At 41.3% G+C, this 27,598-nt stretch overlaps 1 protein-coding gene and 1 pseudogene across 2 annotated transcripts in view; both read left to right on the top strand.

Annotated features, from left to right (window-relative positions):
• The first annotated feature begins 2,620 nt into the window (after positions 1-2,620).
• PIK3CB (phosphatidylinositol-4,5-bisphosphate 3-kinase catalytic subunit beta) overlaps positions 2,621-27,598 on the top strand; it is a 169,603-nt gene continuing 144,625 nt past the window's right edge. The window contains exon 1 of one of the 2 annotated variants that reach the window (XM_001495416.6): positions 2,621-2,970. The gene's annotated coding sequence lies outside the window, so the exon portion shown is untranslated. Of the gene's footprint in view, positions 2,971-3,349; positions 3,481-27,598 lie in introns of those variants that run through there. The other variant, XM_023621014.2, reaches the window with a different exon arrangement.
• Positions 4,325-24,117, top strand: LOC138917961 (bolA-like protein 2 pseudogene; annotated as a pseudogene).

Genomic DNA, 27,598 nt, shown 5'->3' with positions numbered 1-27,598 from the left:
TGAACCCGTGAACTCTAGGCCGCCTAAGCGGAGCCGTGAACTTAACCACTACACCACTGGGCCAGCCCCTAAAGCCAGCATTTTATATTTGTTAGCGATATTACTGATCATCAAGCATTTGTGAAAATGTTTTTCTTGCCTGGAGAAAAGACAGAAATCCATGCCTTCTTGCCTCCCCCTCTCCCTCCAATATCACTGCCCCCTTGTCTGCTCCCCAAGTTTCATTTTCTATTGCAGAGTTTGTCTTTCCTCAAGTGGCTGCTGCTCACCCTTCCACTTTCCCTTCTGTCCTCCATCTGACTGTCCCTTTCTGTCCTCTTCCTTCCGTGGTTGGTGGCCCCGGGTGTGGGTGGCTGGGCCTTTTTTATGCTCGTCTTTGAAGGCAGTTGGGGAAGAGGAGGGGAGCGAGGGCAGCATGCCAATAGCTGTGGGCAGGACAGGATGTTTGAGGTTTTGTTGGCTCTCTCTGATATGTGAGACCAGCATCCAGGCCGCCTCCTTCAGAATTTGGGGATGATAACTAACTTGCTCTATGGCTTTGTGAAAGTCTTTTCACCCTAAAGGGCTTTGATTCCTCTCTGTGTAAGATGAGTGGGCTCTACAATGCGATTTCCAAGTCTCTAAGCTCCAAGCTCTGAAACTCTAGGAAAATAAGCTCTCAAATACTCTCCTGGTGGGACTGTAAACGGTACATCCCATATGAAGGATAATTTGGTAATATCCTACAAAATTACAAATACCTATACCTGTTGACCCAGTAATTCTACTTCAAGGAATTTCTTCTTCTTTTTTTTTCTTTCTGCTTTTTTTTTTCTTCCCAAATCCCCCCGGTACATAGTTGTATGTTTTAGTTGTGGGTCCTTCTAGTTGTGGCATGTGGGATGCCGCCTCAGCATGGCCTGATGAGTGGTGCCATGTCCATGCCCAGGATCCGAACCAGCGAAACCTCGGCCAGCCGAAGTGGAGCGCGAGAACTTAACTACTGGGCCTCGGGGCTGGCCCCCATACCACTCTTTATACTCTGAAATTTGCATTTTCCACTTTAGCAATTTATCACGTATATCAATACAAATAGGTTTAATCCATTTTCATAATTGCATAGTATTCCATAGTAGGGAGGCAGTATAATTGATTCATGGATTTCATTACCTACAGACAATCAGGTTGTTTTCAGTTTGTTTGTGCTTGTTTTGCACTACAAACAATACAATAAGCATCTGTATTGGTTTCCTGTGGCTACTTTAACAAATTACAACAAACTACGTGGCTTAAAACAACAGAAATTTATTTTCTCACAGTTATAGAGCCCAGAAGTCTGAAATCAAGTGTTAGCAGTGTTGGTTCCTTCTAGAGGCTCTGAGGGAGAATCTGTACTATGCTCCTCTCCTAGCTTCTGGCAGCTGCCAGCATTCCTGGGCATTCTTTGGCTTGTAGGTGCATCCCTCCCATCCCTGCCTTGTTCTTCACGTGACCATTGTCTCTATCTCAAATCTCCCTCTGCCTTTCTCTTATAAAGACACCTGTCATTGGATTTAGGGCCCTCCCTAAATCTAGAATGATCTCATTTCAAGATCCTTAACTTAATTACATCTGCTAAGATCTTTTTTCCAAATAAGGCTATGTTCACAGGTTCTAGGTGGACTCATCTTTTGGAGGACCAACATTCAACCCACTACAGCAAGCATTCAAACCACTACTACCTCCTTACAACTGATATTTTCTTTAGTTTTTCTACAGGGCAGAGTTAATATTTTTTTGGTCAATGGGTAGGCATGTGTATTTTAAATTTTAATAGATGACTCCTAGAAAGTTTGTGGCAATTTACACTCCCATCAGAGATGTACCAGGGCTTGTTTCCCCATGTATTGTTGACTGCTCTTGTTAATGTTTGCTAATTCAATGAGTGAAAAATGGATTATTGTTTCAACCTTTTCCATGACTATTAGTGAAATAAGCATCTTTTTAATGGGCCATTTGGATTTTTTTCTTCCATTAATTACCTGCTCCTATACTTTGGCCATATTTTTAAAACATTGAGCTACTTAGCTTTACAAAAAAAATCTATTTATAGAAACTCTTTTATGTCAGAGATACAATGTGTTCGCCATGTTTTGTGGAGTTCTATTCCATCTATTGTTTATTTTCTTTTTTTAACTTGTCATTATGATGTCATGCAAAAGTTTCAAAATATTTATGTAGACAAATGTTTTCATTTTTTCTTTAATGATCCTGGACTTCCTGTCTTGAGTTATGTTACTATTCTTTGAAAAGTTTCCTCTTAGTTTCTGTTTTGTATATTTTTATATCTTTAATTCTTCTGGAACTTATCTTTGAATATGGCACGATTCTAGCTTTGGCTTGTTATAAATAGTCAACTAAACCAGGATCATTTATCAAATAAACTCTTCCTGTATTACTGGCTTGTTGACCACCTTTGCTGTATTAGCTTCTACTACTAGATTCTGTCTCAGACTTCTCAACTGTTTGCCTGAGCTATTATAGTAGGAAAAAGTTTACAATAACTTTACAACATAGTAGTTTTACAATAAGTTAAAATTTGGTTTTCAGTAAGTGAAATTCAAGTGTGCCATGAAATTTCCTGGTTGAGGTCAAAGATCACAAAAGACAAGGTATGAGAAAAAGGCTGGGTAAATTGTAAGGCTCTGCAGACAAATGTTAGTTGTTGCTATTGGAAAAATGAACCCAGAGAAAGAATCTTGGGCTCAGGAGGCGGGACTTTTGCTTTTATGACCACTAACAGTGCAGAGATTGAAGGGCCATCTGTGGGGCGGCCGACCCTGCGCCCCCACCCCCAGAACTGCAGCGACAGAGGGGAAGGGAGGAAGCGAAGTGCTGCGCCCAGGAACCGCGGAGAATGACCAAAGCTGCAGAATGGAATTACGGAGAGAGGAACTGGAAAGAGGAGGCCAGCAAGGAAACCTAGGAACAGAGGGCTCCCTCGGGAGGCGGGTAGGAAGGCCGGGGCAGGTGGTGGCTCTTTCCTGCAGGCGGCTTGCTGGGGATTCCCGATCCCCTGGTCCGCCGGGAGCCGCAAAGAGGAGCGGCACGGCCGCGCAGGGCCTGGGCTACCGCTTCAGCAGCCGCAGGGGACTCGTCGGCCGTGCTGCCCTTCTCCCCGTTCGGCCCGATTCGGCCCGGCCCGCAGGTCTGGCGGCTGCCGCCGCGGGGTCTGAGATTGGCTCGCGCGGCGCGCGGGGTGGGGCGAGGGCTGCCGGGAGGCCGGCCCGGGAGGCGCGCGCGCGCACACGGCGGCGGCGCGCGCGTGCTCCGTCGGTCGGTGCGGCGCCGGAGGAGCGGGCCATGGCAGTGGGCGGCGGGCTGGTGTAGCGCCGCGCGGGCCAGGCAGGGGGGTGACTGAGAGGGGCGGGATGGGGGCGGCGCAGCCGGACGGGCGCGGGGGCCTGGGCTGCTGACCGCGCAGCCGGAGCCTGGAGCTGGCGGCGGCGGAGCGCCGGGCAGGTGAGTGCGGCGGCGCGGGACCCGGATGCGGCGCGGCTGAGGGGCGGTGCGGTGGCGGCGGCCGGCTGAGGTGCCCCGGCGCTGCCCGGCGGCGCGCTCTTGCGCCACAGCCGGCGGCGCCGGCCACTCGGGTGCCCGCGCCGCGCTTCCTGCCGGCGGGGAGGACACCCGCCCCCTGGCTCGCCTGCGGCCCTCCCGGGGCTCTCCTCGGGGAGCGGCGCGCCCCGGCCGCCGGCGCTTTCGGTCGCGGCCCGAGGGCGCTGTGTGGGGAGGCGGCGTCCTCGCCCCCGGGGTCTCTGCGCACCCCTCCGAGCTGCCCGACCCTTAGGTGGCTCTTTCCGCAGAAGTGTGTTTTAGGGGCGGGGATCCCGGACTGTTGGGCTGTGGTCGTGGTTTCAAATCGCAGCGCCGCCGCGGACCCTCTGGGGGCCTTGGGCCAGAGTGTCTTGATTTGTGAAGGGGAGTGATAGATGATCCGTGCTTCCCAGGCTGGCGGTGAGGACCCGACGGGCGGATTGGCAGGACCGAACTGCAGATGCTCGGGAAGCGGCGGCTGTGAGGGGCAGCCCTGGTGCAGCGTCTCCTCTTAGCATGGCCGATGCCCGTGCGCGTGTACGTTTGGGGGCACATTCATTTCCGAACTGCTCTGGAGTTGCCATAACCCCCGCTGGAGTCGCTTGATATCGGAGTCTGTTATCCTCCAGTGGCCGCAGTAGAATCCTGTGGTCTCATCTTAGTACCCTATGATCTCTTTCTTGCTACGGCTGACTTGGAATACCTGTCTCAGGTGCCGAGTGGGAATTGCCTTTGAAATAAACCTGAGCGAATTTAGGATTCGCTTAGGATGGAAGACGGTGAGACTCACAAACTTGAAGGGCTTTGCTGTTTAAATAATCTTAAGTGACACTTAAAACGCTGTCACTTGTTACAGAGTATAAACACGGAGAATATGGAAACAGACTCCTTTTTCTGCATTGCTACATCCGAAGGGAGTGACAAGTGCTTTTGTAAACATCGTTGTGGGCAGTGTTCCTGTCTGGTGAAGTCATCACAATTAAATTAGATGAGTACTTATTTTGAAGCGCTCAATGGCTGTTTGGAAATAGGATTCCTAATAAAATCGTCTCCAACGAGTCAGAATTCTCAGCAGTTCATTAATCACTTGGGGATTTTTATGCTACGCTGTGAGATATTTATGGTAAAAGCAGAACTGTTTAGGTCATGATAGTGTAGCATAGGAGACGGCGGTCAGGGTAAGGTTCTTAACCTCGTTTTAGAAGGCGAGTGTGGAACAGAGTAAAAATCGTAACCTTTAAAACTGGAATGGTAATCACTAACCAAACATGACTAAAACCAAAAAACTTTGTTTTACACCCCCTGATTCACCTCTGCTGAGGGTCTTTCACCGTCAGGATGTTTTTTAGAAGTGGAGAAAATTGAGTTGGGTTTTGATTTACTGCTACTTTGCACCTCTTGCCTGCATTTCCTGCTTTTCTTAGAGACTCATCCTTTAAAGGCTTCTGATCCGACATGCTGTGTGAATGTGAACAAAATCCATAGAAAAAAATTAAAAGTGAACTTCGTAAACTAAATTATGTTGTCTCTTGTAGTGTCATTATGTTCTTCCTGTCTTGTGATCGTCCCTGTTGTCTATGAACCCAACAGAAGCCCTGCTAGCCGCTGTCAGAAGACTAGAGGTCAGAAGTCACATTTTGGTTCTAGGGCTGGACCTGGGTCCCAAAGAGCTGAGGATTTGGGGGTGTCACTCAGTCTTTCTGGGCCTCAGTCTTTTCATTTATAGGATTTGAGTTTGTCTGTGTGGCTGGGAGGTTGGGAGGTAGGTGGTGGACTAAAGAATCACATTGTATAAAGGAACGTTCCAAGATATTATACTTTTTTGATTTTCCTTTTCTTCACTCTTTCTCTCTCTTGTGTTGACTTTTCCTTGTTTTCCTGAATTCAGAACATCCTGATGCCTCCCGGCTTCTAAGCCAGTCCCTCTGCTTTTTTCTACCTGTATTCTTTGTGAGTGATCTCATCATGTCCTGTGGTTTAAATACTATTAATGTGCTGTTGACTCTCAGGTTTTTATCTCCAGTCCTGAGCTTCAGATTTCTTCTACCTGCCTCCGTGACATCTTCACTTCATTTGTCTATAGGCACCTTAAACTTCATATGTCCAAAGTGGAGTTCTTGATTTTCATTCCCTAACCTAGGCCTTCCCCAGCAGCAAACCCTCTCACTTTTACCTCCAGACTGTATCTACTTCACTTTATTTTTATTGCCACCATCCCACTTTTTCCTCGGTAGTGCCTCCCTAACTGTCTCCTTGCCTCTGGTCTACAGTCCATTCATTTTCGAACAGCAGAGTGATCTTTACTTACTTTCCTGCTCCCGTGGCCTCTCATTACAGTAAGAAGTAAATCCAGACTCTTTACCTGCATTATCAACTAATTATCTTGCTTATTTTCTTGTTCATTTGTTCATGGTGCTTTTCCTCCAACATACTATAAGCTCTCTGACATCAAGGCCCTTGTCTGTCTTCCCTGGTATTCTCAGTAATCAGAACAGTGTCTGGAATATTTAACTAATGTCGAATGAGTGAATATGTGAATGAAATAAGTTATGAAGTCTTCTGATTCCAAGTATAACATGTGCAGAACACACTTTACCCTTTTTTGGTCCCAGATTTGAGCAAATGAGGAAGTAATCAGAAGGCCTAGAGTTATTCTCTTAGGCGTCCTTACTCCCTCAGTCTTCATTAGGGTGCTGAAAAGGCTAAGCATTTAGACGTTAAGCCATTGATAACAAAAACAAATGTGAATTTTGTTCATTGTGTACTGGATTATTAGTATTTTTGCAAATAAGGAACCAAACAAGCTTTCCAGCCTTGTTTTGTCCTTTTGAGACATTGAATTTTGGTTTTGATTGGAGGGGATTAGTTCTAGAATGTGGTAGTTTGATTAAGTGTTGCATACTAATTCCTATAGGGTAGCAGTTGGAATTTTTACAGAGAGCAGGTGTTTTTATTTCACTTATGCTATTTTTTTGAATCTGAGATTACCCCATCGCGTGTGTGCATGTGCGCGTCTGTATGTCTGTATCCTCTGAACCATTTGCTCTTTTTTTTTTTTAAAGATTGACACCTGAGCTAACAACTGTTGCCAATCTTTTTCTTTTCTGATTTTTCTCCCCAAATCCCCCCAGTACACGATTGCATATTTTAATTGTGGGTCCTTGTAGTTGTGGCATGTGGGACGCTACCCCAGCATGGCCCAACAAGCAGTGCCATGTCTGCGCCCAGGACCTGAACCAGCAAAACCCTGGGCTGCTGAAGCAGAGCGTGTGAACTTAACCACTTGTTAACCGCTTGGCCACAGGCTGGCCCTGAACCATTTGATTTTGTGTTATCTTTTTTTATTTTTTGAGGAAGGTTAGCCCTGAGCTAACATCTGATGCCAATCCTCCTCTTTTGGCTGAGGACGACTGGCCCTGAGCTAACATCCGTGCCCATCTTCCTCCACTTTATACGTGGCACACCTACCACAGAATGGCTTGCCAAGTGGTGCCATGTCCGCACCTGGGATTGGAACCAGAGAACCCAGGGCCACCAAAGCAGAACGTGCGAACTTAACCGCTGCGCCTCTGGGCCGGCCCCTTGATTTTGTGTTATCTTATATTACTGTATCTTGGGAATAAATCCTTATCATTTGGTTTCTATTAACTGCTCATTTGAGAGCTTTGTCATATTGTAGAAAGAGGCAAATAAGTTAGGATTTTTTTCTCCGCCTGAGACCAAGTCTGTAGCCCTGAAGACTGTCTGGCAGGTATGTGAACAAAGAAGGGTATGAAAAATCAGAAGTGTACAGTTCCATTGTCAGAGCAGGAATATAGGGAAAAAATACATTGGAGGAGGAAATCCTAGACCAGAAGATTAATGCTGACTGAACATTTAGTAGAAGCAAAGGAAGATGAGGGAGAATATCATAGATTTTCCGGCTTGTGTGGGTCAACTTCCCTTCTCTTACCTCTCACCCCACTCCTCAAATTCTAACACTTGGGTTGTTTTCCTTCTGCCCTCCCGCCATTCCCTGATTGTATGGGCTATTTTTCTAAGGAGTGCCTGTGAGCCTTCGGTAGCCTAATGTCTGCTAGAACACCTTGTGAGAGAGGAAACTAACCTTTTCTTGAAGAGGTCTTTTTACTTTTTCATAATCAAGGTTTGTCTTCTTGGATTTTCCAGCCATTGGTCCAGCTTTACCCCTTAGAGTGACTTCAAACTGGTGCACTTCCTTTTTAGAAAAACCTGTTGTTCTCCCATATATTCCATGGTAGCCTTTATGGTATCATCTCCAGGTTAAATAATTCTGAGTCATAAGCTTTAGTTGAGAGAGGGAAAATGAAAGGGATTAGATGTATGGTTGGGTGTGTATAGTATGTTAGCTACCAGTTGCTCTAATAATGCAGACTGCATATTTCTTTTTTCCTTTTTTTTAGTGAGGAAGATTGACTCTGAGCTAACATCTATTGCCAATCTTGCTCTTTTTTTTCCCTTCCCAAAGCCCCCCAGGACATAGCTGTATATTCTAGTTGTATGTTCTTCTAGTTCTTCTATGTGGGACGCTGCCTCAGCATGGCTTGATGAGTGGTGCCATGTCCGTTCCCAGGATCCGAACTGGTGAAACCCTGGGCCCCCAAAGCGGAGCACGAGAACTTAACCACTCGGCCACGGGGCTGGCCCCTTACTTGGTTTTTAAAGAGAAAATTTCTCATAGATAGAATATATCAGAACTGGAATGAGTAGATAGTTGATCAACCTAATTGTTGGTTTTCTTTTCAATATATAAGTGAGAGAAGTCCAGTCTTCAACATAATGAGTTTACATACGATAAAGTATTTAACGTTGTAGATGGAGAAATGGTTATAAAGGCTTTAAATTAAGAAAAGTTATTGTATAACTTCTGTAACATGTTATGTGAGGCAAATCCCATAATGTCGGGTTACAATAGGGGCTGTCTAACAAAGAAATTTGGGGCCAAGTCCGTGATAAAATCGTAATGGATGGCATCACGTATCTTCTCATCTCTCTTTGGTAAACCCAGAATTCCCATTTTCTGCTACCACATGGTAAGCTAGAAATTAATTTTGCCAAGGATTGTGTTATAAAGTCTGAGCTTTTCTCCCTGGTCTCTCTCTAGCATTGTCACTTTCTGCTAGCCTGTCCATTTTATTCCAGCACTTAACAGTTGTTTTAGGTATTCAGCTTTCCTAGGGATTGAAGGAAGGATATGCTATCTGTATAGCTAAGAGGTGTGGTTAGTGTAGCTTTTCATTCTCCTGTTAACTTGGTTCTAGGCTAAGGCAGTTAATAATCTAGAAATTCCATCATTTCCTCAGAAAATTCACAAATCCTTACCCTGAGTCCTGGCTTCAGAATCTATCTTTTCCCCACCTCTTTACCAAGAATGTACATCTCCTCATTTCCTCAAATATTTAAAGCAGGTCACCTGAGGTTATTATCAGTTGGCCCTTTAGCCAGGAGTAGTTACTGCTAAAATATAGAATGTTAATCTGGACAGTCCCCTGTATTGTGGATGTTGCTAGAGCCAGGTCTGCAGCTCAGAATCCCCTAGTGCAAACCCAAGAAGGGCTGCCACATCCCTGACCCTGTAGCGTGTCATCCCATGGTGCTCTGGCCACTTGGGAGACCACCTGACAAATGCTCATTTGCCTTCAAGGGAAATGCGATCCTGATTATCCATGCCTTCAGGAGGAGGATTATGTGGATTAAAAGAAATCCATTGGTAATCCAGAAGCTTTATGTAAACTGCAGTTTAACCACATTCCTGACCATAGTTTTTCCTTGCATTTCTAATAACTAATTTATAATATTTACTAATTTCATATCTATCTCCTCCTACCATTGAGAAATAATGGCAGTTGTGAAGTAGAGAAAAGATGGGAGGAGTCAAAGGAGTTGGATAATGAGCAGGCATTGCCCCACATAATTTGGTGTTGACTGGGTGGTTTAACCACAGTGCTTACTAGACCTTGAAGACCTGAATTCCATGAATTCCTTACCTGCTGAGCCACTGGAAGAAATCTGAGGTGACTGTCAACAAGAGGTCAAACTCCATTTTGAGACATTTATACTTTACTAACTTGAATGATTAAGCTTTTGTGATGTAAATAATGAGCATATCAGATTGTCAGAATTATAAGTTTAATACAATTTAAAGTTTTCTTTAATGTTTCTTTAATACTTTAACCTATTGACAATTTTTTTAGGAATTAAACTGAAGACCTGCTCTTTGAAATAGAGATGCTCAGTTTTTGTAGCCAGGCCACCAACTACCTCCGACAAGTTATTTACATGTAGTTACACAGTAATTAATTTTTATTAAATAGTTGAAATATGGTCATTTAAAATAGTTTATTCTTGAACTACTGATTTAGTATAGGTCTTGTATTTAGATGGTGGTAAAATCAGTGTTTTCCTCTAGCTTTATAAAGCATTACAAATTGCTGCTGTTATGTTATCTGAACAAAAATTATAATTTGTTAGCTAAAACTTATCTCTCTGGTTGTATATTTTCAAAAGTTAGGTTCCATATTTATCAGTTATATAGATATCCTTTCCTTTAATATATATATTTTTTAATATTTTATTTTTTTTAAGATTTTATTTTTCCTTTTTCTCCCCAAAGCCCCGTAGTACATAGTTGTGTATTTTTAGTTGTGGGTCCTTCTAGTCGTGGCATGTGGGATGCCGCCTCAGCATGGCCTGATGAGCAGTGCCATGTCTGCACCCAGGATCCGAACCGGCGAAACCCTGGGCCACTGCTGCAGAGCACGCGAACTTAACCACTCGGCTACAGGGCTGGCCCCTAGATATCATTCCCTTTAATTAAGATTCATTATAGTTAATTTTGGGGAGAGTATCATGGGTAGAAACAGCTGGATTTTTTCTTCTTTTTTTGGTGAGGAAGATTGGCCCTGAGCTAACACCTGTTGCCAATCTTCCTCTTTTTGCTTGAGGAAAATTGTCCCTGAGCTAACATCTGTGCCAGTTTTCCTGCTTCTTCTATATGGGAGGCTGCCACAGCTTGGTTTGATGAGAGGTGAGTAGGACTGTGCCTGGGATCTGAACCTGTGAACCCCAGGCCACTGCCGAAGTGGAGCACGTTAACTTGACCACTATACTACTGGGCCAGCCCCCTGGAATTTTCTTAACACGCTTGGTTTTTGCACTGTGAGCCTAAGGAAACATCCATAGGAGTAGAGTAGATGGTGGTTGATTTTGGACAAGGTTGTGATCAATTGAAATTATTTTATTTTTGTTGTTTGGATGGCTGTAGAAATTTCACATTTTTATTGGAAATCATTAGTTGTCTTAACTCTTTATATTCTTCACCCGCCATTTCATTATTAATATTTTTCCTAACTGAGATGCTTCTGGGTTTTAGGTTCTCATTCTACCTACAAGGAGTGTTATACACACACACACACACACACACACACACACATAATTCTGTATATAAAATAGCTATGTGTGCCATAGTAACCAGAAACAATTATTTTACCTTTAATTTATGAAGAATTCACTGTCTTTTTTTGAGCCACAGGCAATTATTTTATTTATTTATTTATTTGTTGAGGAAGCTTAGCCCTGAGCTAACATCTGCTGCCAATCCTCCTCTTTTTCCTTAGGAAGACTGGCCCTGAGCTAGCATCCATGCGCATCTTCCTCTACTTTATGTGGGACGCCTGCCACAGCATGGCTTGCCAAACAGTGCCATGTCCGCACCTGGGATCCGAACTGGTGAACCCCAGGCTGCCAAAGTGGAATATGCGCACTTAACCCCTGCACCACTGGGCCAGCACCTATTTATTTATTTTTATTATTTTTTTTAAAGATTGGCACCTGAGCTAACACGTGTTCCCAATCTTCTTTTCTCTTTTCTTCTTCTTCTCCCCAAAGTCCCCCAGTAGATAGTTGTATATTCTAGTTGTAGGTCCTTCTAGCTGTGACATGTGGGATGCCGCCGCAGCATGGCCTGATGAATGGTACCATGTCTGTGCCCAGGATCTGAACCAGTGAAACCCAGGGCCACCAAAGTGGAGCGTGGGAATTTAACCACTCTGCAACAGGGCCGGCCCCCTTGGCAGTTATATTTAATCAGTGATTTTAAAATTCTGTGTATTCTTTGTGTTGTTTTATGTTCTTTTGTTATTTAAAACTATGGCTGTCAATATAGCCTATTAGAAAAACTGTGTGGCTTACTGTATGGAATTAGACAGACTATAACAATAGTTAACATTTATTGGATACTTATGTGTCAGATTATGCCAAGTGCTCTTTTTATATTATTTTATCTTCATAACAAACTTGTAATGAAGTACTAATGATATCCTCATTTAAGAGATGAGGAAACTGAAGTTTGGGAGGTAACATGCCAAGTGGCAAACAGCTTTCAAGTGGAAGAGTCATGTTTCAAACTCAGGTCTTTCTGACTCTAGAGTTTGTGCTTTTAACTGATTACCTCATACAGTTCTTTATTTTTTCGTCCTTCCAAGGAAGGTTGAAAGAGACTGTATAGGTTTAAAGTGTTATGTTTTTTATCCAGTTGTATGGATAAGAGTTAAGATTTAGTGAATTAGTTATTTGATGGATTATGCCTTTGCTTTGAATGTATGATAAGCTTTTCTTTTTGCCTTGGCTTTACAGTTAGAAAGACTTGTTTGTGGTTGGTCATATATATGTAACTAACAAAAATGCTTAATGTATGACCTAATGTAGTTAGGTGTTCTAGTAAGCTTGTGTAGATCATCTTTACAGAGTTTTCAAGTAAGAAAACTCAGAATATTTTTCCCCCTTCTGCTCAGGTAATTTGTTTGTATGGTATATTGAAACTTGTTACTAAGCTTGATCCTAAAGTACTGGGAATAGAGGAAGATAGACATAAGCTTACTTTTGAGTAAACGAGCCAATAGACTACAGTTATTAATCTTTTAACCAAAAAAAAAAAAACCCAAATAGAGAAGCATTTGTACTGTTTCGCCTTTTTTGTCATATTCACATGAGAAAGAAAAGAAATGTGAACATTAACATTATATCTACCGTGAATAGTACTTAGACGCATAGAAGGAGACACATAGGACACACAGATTTTCTGACTAACTTTGGGGCCCAGGCAGCTTGTTTCAGGCAAGTATATGGTTGTGTGTCATTACAAACCCTTATGACAGAGTGACTCTGCACGTGGGGGATTTAGGATTATTTTCTTTACTGCTGAATAGTTGAGCTCTTAATGAGTGTGCCTCTTCCTGTAGAAAAGCTGTGAGTGGACGTACATTGGGGCAGGGTGACTTTTCCCTCTCAGTAGTCTAAACTTTTGCTTTTAACAGAAATCTCAGTAACTCCCAAATCTTATTTTAGTTACCTAATTCTCGTTTCATGTTATTTCCCAAACCATGTATTATTTTACAAAATAAAAAGCAAGCACTTAAAACAAGAAAATCTGAGCCAACCCTGATGGCCTAGTGGTTAAAGTTTGGCACGCTCCCCCCTTTGGCATCCTGGGTTCTGTTCCCGGGTGCAGAACCACGCCTCTCGTCTGCCAATAGCCATGCTGTGGTGGTGGTTTACATAGAAGAACTAGAAGGACTTAGAACTAAAATATACACCTATGTACTGGGACTTTGAGGAGGAAAAACACCTACAAAAGCAAGAAAATCCTATCTTGTCAGTTCCCTAAGAGTTATTTTGACCTAACCACTAATTTTGAATTCATTTATAAGCAGTGATTTCTCTAGATGAGGACTTTAGTTTTAAAATTACAGGGCTGGCCCCGTGGCCGAGTGGTTAAGTTCACGTGCTCCGCTGAGGGCGTCCTAGTGTTTCGTTGGTTCGAATCCTGGGCGCGGACATGGCACTGCTCATCAAACCATGTTGAGGCAGCGTCCCACATGCCACAACTAGAAGGACCCACAACGAAGAATATACAACTATGTACCAGGGGGCTTTGGGGAGAAAAAGGAAAAAAATAAAATCTTTAAAATTACAAATAGTATTTCTTCATTACTGGGCATGGAGAGTAAAATCCAATGTAGTATTGTCTATTTTGAAAATGAACTATTTAGTAAATTAGAGAAGTTTTGCATTTGACTGCATCTAGTTGGATGCTAAAGTTGGGATCTGTTTTAAGTAAAGGAAAATATTTTTAAGGAGCCCAGTCCTTTCTGAAGTCTTCATATATTATTGTCAGTGTCAGTAATGTTTGCTTTAAAATATAATCTTAGAGAAAATTTTTTGGGTGGATTTACGTAGTGAAGTACTTTACCTTTAAGAGAAACCCAAATTATTTAAAATTTAAATTATTTAAAATTAAATTATTTTAGGGGCTGGCCCCATGGCCGAGTGGTTAAGTTCACGCGCTCTGCTGCAGGCGGCCCAGTGTTTTGTTGGTTCGAATCCTGGGCACGGACAGTGCACTGCTCACCAAACCACACTGAGGCAGTGTCCCACATGCCACAACTAGAAGGACCCACAACGAAGAATATACAACTATGTACTGGAGGGCTTTGGGGAGAAAAAGGAAAAAAAAAAATCTTTAAAATTAAATTGTTTTAATTATTTTTTATTTATTTTAAAATTTATTATTAAATAATAAAAATTAAATTACTTAAAATGACATGAACTTTCACCTATCAACTTGGCAAAGATAAAATATTTTAATACTTTTGAATAGGATTGGGGGGAAGATATTTTCATACGTTGTTCCTGAAAGTATAAATTGTTGCAACTTCTAAGGAGAGTGTTTTTGCAATATCTATTAAAATTATGAATGCACATACTCTTTGACCCATTAATAGTTTTGGTAGGAATTATCCTTTAGCTAAACTCACATATGCAAAATGATGCATGGACAAGGTTATTTGTTGCGTTGTTTTTAATAGCAAAATTCTTTTTTTAAAGATTGGCACCTGAGCAAATATCTGTTGCCAATCTTTTTTTTTTCTTCTTCTCCCCAAAACCCTCCAGCATGTAGTTGTATATTCTAGTTGTGAGTCCCTCTGGTTGTGCTATGTGAGACACTGCCTCAGCATGGCCTGATGAGCAGTGCCATGTCTGTGCCTGGGATCCGAACTGGCGAAACCCGGGCTACCAAAGCGGAGTGGCTGAACTTAACCACTTAACCACTTGGCCATGGGGCCAGCCCCACAAAGTTCTTGAAGTAACTTAAATGTTCATTAGTAGGGAATTTACTTTATTTTTTTCTGAGAAAGATTCTCCCTGAACTAACATCTATTGCCAGTCTTCCTCTTTTTGCTGAGGAAGATTTGTCTTGAGGTAACATTTGTTGTCAGTCTTCCTCTGTATGTGAGCCGCTGTGCCAGCATGGCCACTGACGGACGAGTGGTGTAGGTCCATGCCCAGGAACTGAACCCAGGCCGCCGAAGTGGAGCGTGCCAAACTTAAGTGGAAGCAGTAGGCCACCGGGGCTGGCCTAGGGATTGACTTTAAAAAATAATATACATCCATATGCTTGAATGCTCTGTAGCCGTAAAACAGAATGAAGAAAGTTTTTACGTTCTGATGTGGAATGATTTCACCACATAAATGGGTAAAGTTAGAAAAAAAAAGTATGGTCACAGTATGTATAGATTTCTACCATTACATTTTTTAAAAAAGAAGGCAATAGAATATATCTATTTGCTTGCTTATAAATGCAGTATTTCTGAAAGGATGCCCAATAAACTGGTATATGTTGGTTGCCTCTGGAGAGAGGAACCTGAGTTACTGAGGGACCTGGGTGGTGGGAGACTTTATTGTATATCCTTTTGTGCTTTTGAATTTTGAGTGTCGTATTCACCATGAAAGGTGACTATAATAAATGCGTATAATGAAAAAGTAGAGAAATTCAGCTATTTTGAACATTAAAAGGTAACCTTATATAACTATTAGAAAATTAAACAAAATGGACACTAACTATAATGTTTAAAGTATCATTAAAGTAAAACTTTAAAAAATTGTATTTACTCAGTTTTCTACCTTGGCTAGTGTTACACTGATAGTGCAGTTAATGCATAGGTGAATAAGATGGAGGTGTCTATTCACATGCATTCATTTTTGATTGAAAACTATGCCCCCTCTGCCACCATCCCTTCCTGGAAGTTTTTACGTTATAGAAATAGCTCTGGGCTTAGCATCAGGAACAAAACAAAACAAAATGGATGATCTTAGCTTTACCACTTAGCAGTCACTGTATTATTTTGAGCAGGGAATTTAACACTGGATGTGAAGTAATATTTGTTGAGCTCCTGCTTGGGTACGACCCTGTGTTAGGCATATTAATAATGATAGCCAAAGTTTATGGAATGCTTATAGTGTGTGTACCAGGCACTATGCTAAATCTTTCTATGCTTTATCTCTTAATCCTTTCAAAAAGTCTGTGAAGTAGGTGGTGTTATCTCCAGTTTATAGGAGTAAACTTGGATTTTATTTTGTTTTATTTTTTTGAGGAAGATTAGCCCTGAGCTAACATCTGCTACCAATCCTTCTCTTTTTGCTGAGGAAGACTGGCCCTGAGCTCACATCCATGCCCATCTTCCTCTACTTTATATGTGGGACATCTGCCACAGCATGGCTTGCCAAGCAGTGCCATGTCCGCACCCAGGATCTGAACCTGCGAACCCCGGGCCGCTGATGTGGAACATGCAAACTTAACTGCTGTGCCACTGGGCTGGCCCTGTAAACTTGGATTTTAAAAAGTGGATTATCCAAGGGGCCTGCCCTTGGCCGAGTGGTTTGGTGTGCGTGCTCTGCTTTGGTGGCCTGGGGTTTTGCCAGTTCGGATCCTGGGTGTGAACCTGGCACTAATTGTCAAGCCATGCTGAGGCGGCGTCCCACATAGCAGAACCAGAAGGACCTACAACTAGAATATACAACTATGTACTGGGGGGCTTTGGGGAGAAGAAGAAGAAGAAGAAGAAGAAGAAGAAAAGATTGGCAACAGATGTTAGCTCAGATGCCAATCTGAAAAAAAGAATTATCCAAGATTACAAAATTTGTTAGTGGCAGAGCTGGAATTCAGACTGCTTTGCCTGACGGTAAAGCCTCCTGCTTTGCTATATACAGATCATTATTGGCTTATATTGGTTCTGCTTTTGTGTAGCGTATACTTTTGTCTGTTTACATGCTGTCATCATAATCTACTTTTAAGTAAAGTCAGCCTTCAGTACATTGCCTGATGATTTGGAGCTCTTGCATGGTGGCATTGATGGCTTGCCACTAGCCCTATGGGGGAAAGGCTACTATCAAGAATATTAATTTGGGGCCGGCCTGGTGGCACATTGGTTAAGTGTGCATGTTCCGCTTCGGCAGCCCAGGGCTCACCGGTTCAGATCCTGGGTGCGGACATGGCACTGTGTGTCAAGCCATGCTGTGGTAGGCGTCCCACATAGAAAGTGGAGGAAGATGGGCATGGATGTTAGCTCAGGGCCAGCCTTCCTCAGCAAAAAGAGGAGGATTGGCAGCAGATGTTAGCTCAGGGTTAATCTTCCTCAAAAAGAAACCAACAAAACTTTAAAAAAAATGGGCAAAGGACACACACACAAAAAAAGAAAAGTATTAATTTGGTTACTCCTAAACATAAAATTATTTGGAGAATTGCTCAGGTGTCCTATTGATTGCTTTTGTACAAGAAACCCAACATCCTTGGAGTAGAATTATAAAATATATTTCTGTGATCTGAGGGCAGACTTGGAACGATTCCCTTCAAAGACTGGGAAACAAGGAGGGGGAGGTGTTAGAATAGTCCAGAAGAGCAGTGAGGGATGCTTAACTATGACAGTGGGTGTGGGAAAGGGAAATTTGCATTAGAGAGATACTGAACATTTTGCAAGTTAACTGGGTTTCTAGGAAGAAGAGACACATCAGGAGGAACAGGAAAACTGCCTTAATTTTGTTTAAAAGGGCTGTGTATGTACATATGTGTATATGGTTTGTGAGAGATTCAAATTTTGGCTAATTTCTTCTGTGAGGAAAAATATGCTTCTCTTTTAGAAAAAGATAACAGGGCTGGCCCTGTGGCCAAGTGGTTAAGTTCGCGCCTTTCGAAGCCCAAGGTTTCGCTGGTTCAGATCCTGGGTGTAGACATGGCACTGCTTCTCTGGCCATGCTCGGGCTGCGTCCCACATGCCACAACTAGAAGGACCCACAACTAAAATATACAACTGTGTACTAGGGGGATTTGGAGAGAAAAAAAGCGGGGGAAAAAAAAAAAGATTGGCAACAGTTGATAGCTCAGGTGCCAATCTTTAAGAGAAAAACCAAAACAAAACAAAAAAGAAAAAGATAACACTCCTGCTATTTTCTAAAAGAAAAGTTAATAGGAATTAGCGTTAAGGTAGATTTTTGCCTTCCCTGAGATGTCCTTAGTTAGTCAGTAACCATATGCTAGTTGTAAAAAATTCAAATAAAGAAGGAAAATAGAGTAAAAAGTGAAACGTCCCCTTTCAGACCTTCTCACTCCAGCCTCCTCTGTTCTCCCCATTTCCATTGCCTTCCTCCAAGATAACTACTGTTATACTCAGGCATATAGCCTGTGTACCTTTCTCTGTACATTTTTGTATATAAAATTTATTTTAATTGGGGTCATTTTACATTTAAGTATCTCTTTTACTTTTCATTGAAGTTCTCAAAGTGAGTTGTCATTTTTCAATTTAACACTTCTTTTCCAAACACTTATTATATGTTCAGGTCTGTGCTACACAGACTTTTTTCCTTAAAGAGATTCTTTGATATCTAGTCATATTGGGGAAGAGCTATGTGGAGATTCAGGGGGAGCCTAGACACACACATGTGCTTGCAGAAATAGAATAATTATTATTTAATTATCTTGTAGAATCTCAGAATTTAAAGAGGAGACTTAGGGACAGCTTAGTTGTTAGACTAGGAAATGGGGTCTCTTGGGTCTCTGTTTAGTGTTCAGGATGAGTATTTCCAGTGTTCTGTGTTTCCAATTGCATAGAGTTTCAGTCTTTGGAAGTCTTTGGAAGAAGATAGAGATATGAGAATGGATGATTGTGTCATCACGTGGTTTTAGGGCATGTTTTTTTAACCAGCCATAAATTATTTGCTTAATGAATCTGTGTCAAGCTGGAGGGCCATCAGACTTATTGAAAGATAATTTTTGAATTTAACTTTTTTCGATGTTTTCAAATAGATAATATAGCCATTCAAAATTTGAAGTTACCAAAGGCTTCTTTCCTCCAGCCACGCTGTTCTCTTCCCCACAGGCAACCAAAGCCATCACTTTCTTGTATGCCCTTCAGAGATTTTTTCCTTTTTCAAACAAATGTATATGTGTGTATATATTCTACTTTTCTACTATTTACCATATATATATATATGTATGTATGTATGTTAGTATAGTCTGTACACTTTTCTGCATACTGCTTTTTGAGGACAGTTTTATAATTTAGTGATTAGGACCAATATTGAAGAAGTCCTTGTAAAATTTTGAGGTGATATAACTGTGAGCCGTGGCTGAGATTAATTCTTTATGTCGAATAATAGGATCTAAGTTCTTTTTTTTCCCTTTAAAGATTGGTACCTGCGCTAACATCTGTTGCCAATCTTTTTTTTTTTTCTTCTTTTCCCCAAAGCCCCCCAGTACATAGTTGTATATTCTAGTTGTGAGTGCCTCTGGTTGTGCTGTATGGGATGCCATCTCAACATGACCTGTTGAGCGGTGCCATGTCCGCGCCCAGAATCCGAACTAGCGAAACCCTGGGCCACTGAAGCGGAGCACATGAATTTATTTATTTATTTTTATTTTTATTTTTTTATTTTTTTTAAGATTTTATTTTTTCCTCTTTCTCCTCAAAGCCCCCCGTACATAGTTGTATATTCTTCGTTGTGGGTCCCTCTAGTTGTGCATGTGGGACGCTGCCTCAGCATGGTTTGATGAGCAGTGCCATGTCCGCACCCAGGATTCGAACCAACGAAACACTGGGCCGCCTGCAGCGGAGTGCGCGAACTTAACCACTCGGCCACGGGGCCAGCCCCAGGATCCAAGTTCTAAAAGAGTTCAACAGACCAGACTAAAACTAACAAAATGAAATTTAACACATCTAACAATTAACTTTTGAGTTTAAAATTCCAAGTCATTTTCTGGAAGATGGCAGAGATTTTTCTTTCCTTCCTTCCATTTTGTGTCTTTCCAATTTTGTGTTGTTTTTGTTTTTAATGCCTCCCTTTGAAGCTTTTTTTTTTTGAGGAAGATTAGCCCTGAACTAACATCTGCTGCCAATCCTCCTCTTTTTTGCTGAGGAAGACTGGCCCTGAGCTAACGTCCATGCCCATCTTCCTCTACTTTATATGTGGGATGCCTGCCACAGTGTGGCTTAACAAGTGGTACATAGGTCAGCACCCGGGATCTGAACTGGCAAACCCCGGGCTGCTGAAGCAGAATGTGGAAACTTAACCACTGTACCACCAGGCTGGCCCCTCCAATTTCGTTTTTATGTATGTTTTTAAAAGGCAAAATTGGGATCATGTTACACCTACGGTTCTGCCACCAGTTTTCTTTCCTTAATATAGTAACATTTTTCAAGTCATTAAATACTCTTTTACAACATGATTTTTAAAGTCTCTATAGTATTCCATCATATGGATATAACACAATTTAATCAATCTTCTTTTGTTAGATACTTTTGTTATTAATTAATTTACTTTTCCTTTGGGAATAACTTTATAGTGAGTGTCTATGAACTAAATCTTTACACAACCATTATTTGTTAGGGATGACACGTTAGGACTTGGAACTATTGAGTCACAGTGTTTGAATATCATAGTCTCTTCTTTTAAATTACCTAAATAATTAGCAGAGGTTGGAATTACATAGGGAAAGGGAAATTGATGTATATTGTACCATGAATGGTAGATAGTCCTAACCTACACATATAATATGCATAGCTCTTTAGTTGATCTGCATAAAAGTATTCTAAGACCAATCATTTCTTCCTTCTTCTATTTCTACTCAATAGACGATTCAGTTTTGCTTCCGCATCTCAGCTACTAAGTGTATGTGAAAAAATTCTGTACTTTTTCTATATAAGCATTTTATCTATTTTCATTTTATTTACTTTTTGTTATATATTTAATAAACATTTATTGTCTACTGTCTGTGGAGTCTACTCCTGTTTCCTTTTTTCGCATTCTTTTTGCAACAGCTTTATTTATACATAATTCATATACCATACAATCAATCCATTTAAAGTGTACAATTCAGAGATTTTTAGCATATTCAGAGTTGTACAACCATACCAAAATCAATTGCAGAAAATTTTCATTACCTCAAAAAGAAACCTTTTAGCTATTAGTGTCCAATCCCATCCCTACTCCCTGCCCTAACAAATGACTAATCTACTTTATGCCTCTCTAGAGTTGCCTACTGGGGACATTTCATATAAATGGAATCATGTAATATGCAATCTTTTGTGACTGACTTCTTTCACTTAGCATAATGTTTTCAAGGTTCATCTGTATTGTAGCATGTCAGTACTTCCTTTTCATTTCTGAATAATTCTGTTTCCTTTTTCAGTTCCATTAATAAATGTGTTTTGTTAAGTATTGGGCCTGTTAATCAGATTATCCATGTGCTAGGTTTTCCTTTTGTGTATCACTTGGTTGTCAACATTTTGCTGTGTATTTCTTAATCTCTAAGAGTTGGCATAGAGAGGGAAAAGATGTGAACCTCAAAGCAGTCAGTTTAGCTGTTTGTTAGTATCATTGGTAAGAATTTTATTTTAAAAGGAGTTTGAAACTATGGGATAAAATTAAGTGAAACTTGGGAATTACTCCTAGATTTTACTTTTCATGTTCTTTCCTCAACTCCTATTATTTATTACTTTTATTTGAGCTAATAAATACTGTCTATAATATCTACACTTGAACTTAAATTAAGGAGAAAGATAGTCAGATGAAAAATTGGAGCATCAGAAAAGAGACAGTTTCATATTCAGAGTGCTGCTACCCTGAAACCCAGTCCCGACAGTTTCCCACAAAGGGTTTCCCAGAACACCTTGAGTTGCCTTCCTGTCATCTCAGGTGTGTGATTTGCAGTGTGTATATTTTAAAGAATGATTTCTTAGTTAGTCTATCAAGGCTTAAAAGAACATCTAACTTTCTTTTATAAAGAGATTGGTTCCTGAAGTGTTTTGTTTGTTTTTTTGGCTCTGATGGGCTTTTTCATGAATATATGGGAGGGTTTTTTCCACACGTAAGTATTTTTCATAAACGTGGGAAGTATCTCTTTAGTCAAATGATGGCTGTGTGTTGAATGTTCGGGAGATAGAACTGGTGTGCTAAGAATTTATGAGTAGGCTTAGTTGTCTTGATGCATCACTACTCAAAAGTGTGATCCTTGTGCTGATTGCCGTGTCTACTATGACATCCCACAGAAATTGAGAGTTAATAATAAAATGTGGGCTTGCATTTTGTCTTTACTTTTCTATTAATTATTTTAATTGTATTTTAGGAAAATATTGGATTACTACAATTAGGGGGAAAAACCCCCACTAGACCCCTACTACTGACAGTTTGAAAAGCACAGAGGACCATCAAATGCCCTGGTTCCAGCTTTAAGGAGCCTCTAGCCCAGTGGATTTAGGTTTTTAGGCTTTTTTTAACTGAAATTTTAATTGCGATAACAGTAGATTCATGTGCAGTCTTAAGAAATAATATAAAGAGGGGCTGGCCCCGTGGCTGAGTGGTTATGTTCGCACACTCTACTTCGATGGCCCAGGGTTTCCCCGATTTGGATCCTGGGCACGGACGTGGCACCACTCAGCAAGCCATGCTGAGGCGGCATCCCACATGCCACAACTAGAAGGACCCACAACTAAAAATACACAACTATGTACTGGGGAGCTTTGGGGAGAAAAAGGAAAAATAAAATCTTTAAAGAAAAAAAGAAGAAATAAACAGTTCCTTTGTATACTTGACTGGGTTTCCCCCAATGGTAACATTTTATAAAACTGTAGTATAGTATCACAGCCAGGATATTGACATTTATACAGTCCACTAACGTTATTCAGATTTCCCCAGTTTTACTTGTGTGTGTGTGTATTAAGTTCTATACAATTTTATCACCTGTGTAGGTTTTTTATGCACCGCTGCAGTCAAGGTAATGAACAGTTCCAACACTACAACGATCCCTTGTGTTACATCTTTATAACCACACCTACCTCTAGCACCCACCCCTCCCACCTTCCACTCTCCTCTGCTATCTCTAACCTCTGGCAACAGCCAATCTGTCTTCCATTTTGTCATTTCAAAACTGTTTGAAAATGGAATCACACAATAATATGTTACCGTTTGAGATTGTCGCTTTTCACTTGGCTTAATTCCCTGAAGATTCATCCAAATGTTGCTTTTACTAATAGTTTGTTCCTTTTTATTGCTGAGTAGAATTCCATAATATGGATGAACCACAGTTTGTTTAACCAGTCACTTGTTGAAAGATTTGGATTTTTTCCAGTTTTTGGCTGTTACGAATAAAGCAAGTATGAGCATTTGTTTTTTGTGTGAACACGTTTTTGTTTCTCTGGGATTAATGCCCAAGAGTGCAATTGCTGGGGCCAGCCCCGTGGCCGAGTGGTTAAATTCTCACACTCCGCTGCGGTGGTCCAGGGTTTTGCTGGTTCGAATCCTGGGCGCCGACATGGCACATGCTGAGGCGGCGTCCCATATGCCACAACTGGAAGGACCCACAACTAAAAATATACAGCTATGTACTGGAGGGCTTTGGGGAGAAAAAGGAAAAGAATAAAATCTTTAAAAAAAAAACAGAGTGCAGGGGCTGGCCCCGTGGCCGAGTGGTTAAGTTCGCGCGCTCTGCTGCAGGTGGCCCAGTGTTTCGTTGGTTCGAATCCTGGGTGCGGACATGGCACTGCTCATCAAACCATGCTGAGGCAGCGTCCCACGTGCCACAACTAGAAGGACCCACAACGAAGAATATACAACTATGTACCAGGGGGCTTTGGGGAGAAAAAGGAAAAAAAAAAAATAAAATCTTTAAAAGAAAAAACAAAACAGAGTGCAATTGTTGAGTTGTATGGTATTTGCATGTTTGGTTTTATAAGAAGTTGTCACAGTCCTTTTTATCATACAAGGAATAACAGAGAAGCCTTATATAAACAGATGCTAGGTGGCTGGGGTCTGAGCTGGGGTTCTATCCTGGCTGGGCTGCTGCAGTGGAACTCAGCACTGAGTACCTCTGGGAGAAGCTGCAGCAGGACCTGCAGGTGGAGCATGAGCAAGTGGAGGACATGACTCCCAATTGTTGTGCGTCTAGCTTCCAAGTCCTGGTGGTGTCAGCCAAGTTCCAGAGGGAGCTGCAGCTTCAGAGACGCCAGCTGGTGAACACGTGCCTAGCCAAAGAGCTTCTGGACATCCATGCCTTTGAGCAGAAAACCCTGACCCCAAGGCAGTGGGCCTGTGAGTGGCAGAAATAAGGGACAGGGACCTGCACAGCCATTAAATTATGAATCAGGCGCCCCCTGCCTCCCCCACAAAAAAAGAAAAAACCAGATGCTAGCTGTAGTATATAAACAAATCCTAGCTGAGCTGCTGTTCTGGTTGAAGTAAGCTTGGACTTGGAGTTCCACCTGCTTGGTCACCACCCAGGGACTGTGCTGCCTTTATTCAGCGCTCTTTACTTAGGCTGGAACTGAAGGTGAGACAGGTGAAGTGACTTTAAAAAATTAAAAGAAAATATTTAGAAGTGATTTTAGGCTTGTTACTGGCAAAGCTGGTATTGGAACTCAGCTTTCTTGATTCCTAGTTTTTTGTTGTTTTTATAACTCAGAGTTATACTTTCGTATGTATAGTTTGAATGGTCAAATAGTCCTCCAAGCTTTGTTAAGAAAAACAGTAGTATTCTGTTGCTTCACTCCCTTTTAATGTAATTGTACCAGAGCATTTACTATTAGCATAATTATTATTTTATACTGAATTATGTTCCTTTTATTTCTCCTTTATAATATAGTTAAGACTCTGCATAACATATACATATATATAATCATTTAAAATTATGTTTAGTTTGTATTATCTATAAATTTTGTTTCAGAATGGTAAAGGGATGTTATGAAATATTTATTTTAAAAAAGAGAGCATTGAGTCTGACCTGACTGAGAACCCCGAGGATAGGTGGGATGTGGTGGTGCTGCACATGGGAAAACTCTTTGGTGGTAGGAAGGCTGCATCTTGGAGAAACTGAAAGAAGGCCCTATATAGTGTGAGAGGAGAGAGTGAAGGGGAAATGTGCAGGATAGGGGGTGTGTATGATGAGTCTAGGAGGGAGGCAGGGGCTGTGCAGAACCTCGTAGGAAGAAGCTTGGAGAATTATTTGGCTAGAACAAAAGCTGAGGGGTTGTGAGGTATAGATTTGCTTGACCAAGTGGAATCTATAGCTGAAATGGAGTTTAAAGATCATATAATTTAACTATCCCATTTTGCGAATAAGACATTGGAAGTTAAGGGAATTTTCCCAAAGTTAAACAGTTAGTGTATGATGAGCTGGATCTAGAACTTGATGGTGCTAGTTCATTGTCTGCACTAGACTGCCAGGTTAAATTTTAGATAGTTGGGAACATTTCGGGTTTTGAGCAAGAGAATTCCAAGATGGACATGGCTGGATGGCTGGTATGCAGGCTGGAGGCAGTGGGTAACAGGAAACCACAAAATCAGGGCCGCCATGATTTTATCCTCTAGTCAAACTGAGTCACTAAATGTGAGTTCTGATCTTGACTTATGCTCAATTATTTAATAGTTTTTGTGTTAGTGTCCTTGTCTCCCCTTCTAGATAGTAAGCCCTTTACTTTTTACTTTCTATACATTCTGTCTCAATACTTTATTCATGAGTAATAAGTTTTTGCTTATAAGTTCCCCCAGCATCAGGATTTGAATTGGGTCAGCTACTTACTAGAATCTTCATTTCCTTTTCCTGCATTGGCTTTTTTTTTTTTTTTTCCTGAGGAAGATTTGCCCCGAGCTAACATCTGTGCCAGTCTTCCTCTATTTTTCAGTATGTGGGCTGCCAGCACAGCATGGCCGCTAACAGTGGTGTAGGTCTGTGCCCAGGAACAAACCCAGGCTGCCCAACTGGAGTGCACCAAACTTAACTAGGCAACCAGGGCTGGCCCTGCGTTGACTTTTTACCTGGTTATGTATTTTGGTTCTCTAGACTTAGGGTTGCCTGCAAAGATTAGTTCATGTTCTCTGTAGCAAAGCTTTTATCCAGCAACATACTTTGATGACTGTACTTGTAAGTAATATTGAACATAAGGAAATAGGAGCTCTGTGGTTTAGATCTTGTTCAGAAGATTATCTTTAAAAAGAGTTTGTGTATACTCAGTTCCCTGTAGTATTAGCCATGGATTGGTCCTATACTGGTACATTATCTGCTCACCCAGGTGAGGTGAATAAGCTCTCGAGTCCCACGTACCATTTGGTGACTCACAGTGAGGGCAGGCCCATTGTTACTAGTAAGTAAATAACAGTCTCCAGGGAGACTACTTCCTTCTGGTTTTTAAACTATTTTATTTAAATATATATTTATTTTTAATAGTTGATACATGCCTATTATTTAAAATTTAAAACGGATGTAGTGAAATATAAGTTTTCTACCAGCTACCCAATTTTCTCTTGGGAGGTAATCACTCTTTTGTGTGTGTGTGTTGTTCCTTAGATAACCTATGCATTTATGAATATGTGCACACGTAAACCCTCACCCTCACAAATGGTAGCATTATTCTTTGCTCTTTTTGTCTTTTATCACTTCATAATATATTTGATACTGTGTATCTGTAGGTATAGAACTACTTTATTCTTTTTCATGGCTTCTTAGTACAGTCATGTGTCACTTAGCAACGGGGATATGTTCTGAGAAATATGTCGTTAGATGATTTCACCATTGTGCCAACATCGTAGAGTGTACTGAAGGGGAACAAAATTTGCCACCCCAAAATGTGTCTCTTTAACATGAGGATTATTTTAGGAGCTGTCACCTTAGTGTAACACTGAACTAGGTGGTAGACAGGGAGGAACCTCAAAAACTTGTTTATTGGACTGCCCTTTGTTTCTCTGTGGCCAAACATTTGTTTTCCAAACGTTTGCTCCTTTTCACCTACCTGTGAATTGCCTGCCTTCCCTTTGAAGTCCCTGACTCGCCGCACCCCCCATCTTCTTTTGTCTTTAGCTGAGGATGGTGTTTAAGGTGAGGGCTTTGGCCTTTAAGGTGAGTTACTCAGTTTTCCTGGGTTTCTCCCATGTATACATGTTATTAAACTTTTGTTTGTTTTCTCCTCTTAATCTGTCTCATGTCAGTTTAATTCTTAGACCAGGTGGAAGAACCTAGAACAGGAGAGGAAAATTTCTTCCTGTCCTACAGTACTTACATAAACTAGATGGTATAGCCTATTACACATCGACGCTGTATGGTGCAAATCTTAGGGGACCACTGTCCTATGTTCGGTCAGTTGTTGACTGAAACATCATGATGCGGCACATGATTGCATTCTATTGTGTCAATATAATTTTCCTCTATTTGTATGTGAATAGATGCTTAAATTGTTTCTCATCTTTTGCAATAGTTTTGACTAGTTTTAAAGTGGCCAGATTTGCAGCTAACCTGTGCAAGGTATGTATGGAGACAGAGAGAGAGAAAGGCCATTATAATGATTTTGTCAAGGAAGGAAGTTGAGCAGGAGAAAATCTAGAGAGAGCTAGAAGGAGAATGAAGGGAAGAGAAAAAGTTAAGGAGAGAGGAATAAAAGATAGGAGTGAAATATCCCTGGTCTTCCCAAGACGGGTACTGAAACCCAAGACTCAACTTTTCTATTACTGTCTTGGAATCAGACTGAGTTCATAGTTATTAGCCATGTGATCTTGGGCACATTATCTGTTCTCTCTGTGCTTCCGTTTCCTCATCTGTAAAATGAGATAAACAGGGTAATAACTCCTCATCATGTGTTAATTCACATAGAGCTGTTAATATAGCACCCGTCCACTTTGAGAAAGCTTTCTGCTTCCCTCCCCTCCCCAGACA

Source organism: Equus caballus, chromosome 16 (genome assembly GCF_041296265.1).
Source record: "Equus caballus isolate H_3958 breed thoroughbred chromosome 16, TB-T2T, whole genome shotgun sequence".
In the NCBI taxonomy this organism is placed as follows: Eukaryota; Metazoa; Chordata; class Mammalia; order Perissodactyla; family Equidae; genus Equus; species Equus caballus.
Note: the sequence above shows the minus strand (reverse complement) of the source record. Positions and strands in the feature narration are given on the sequence as shown.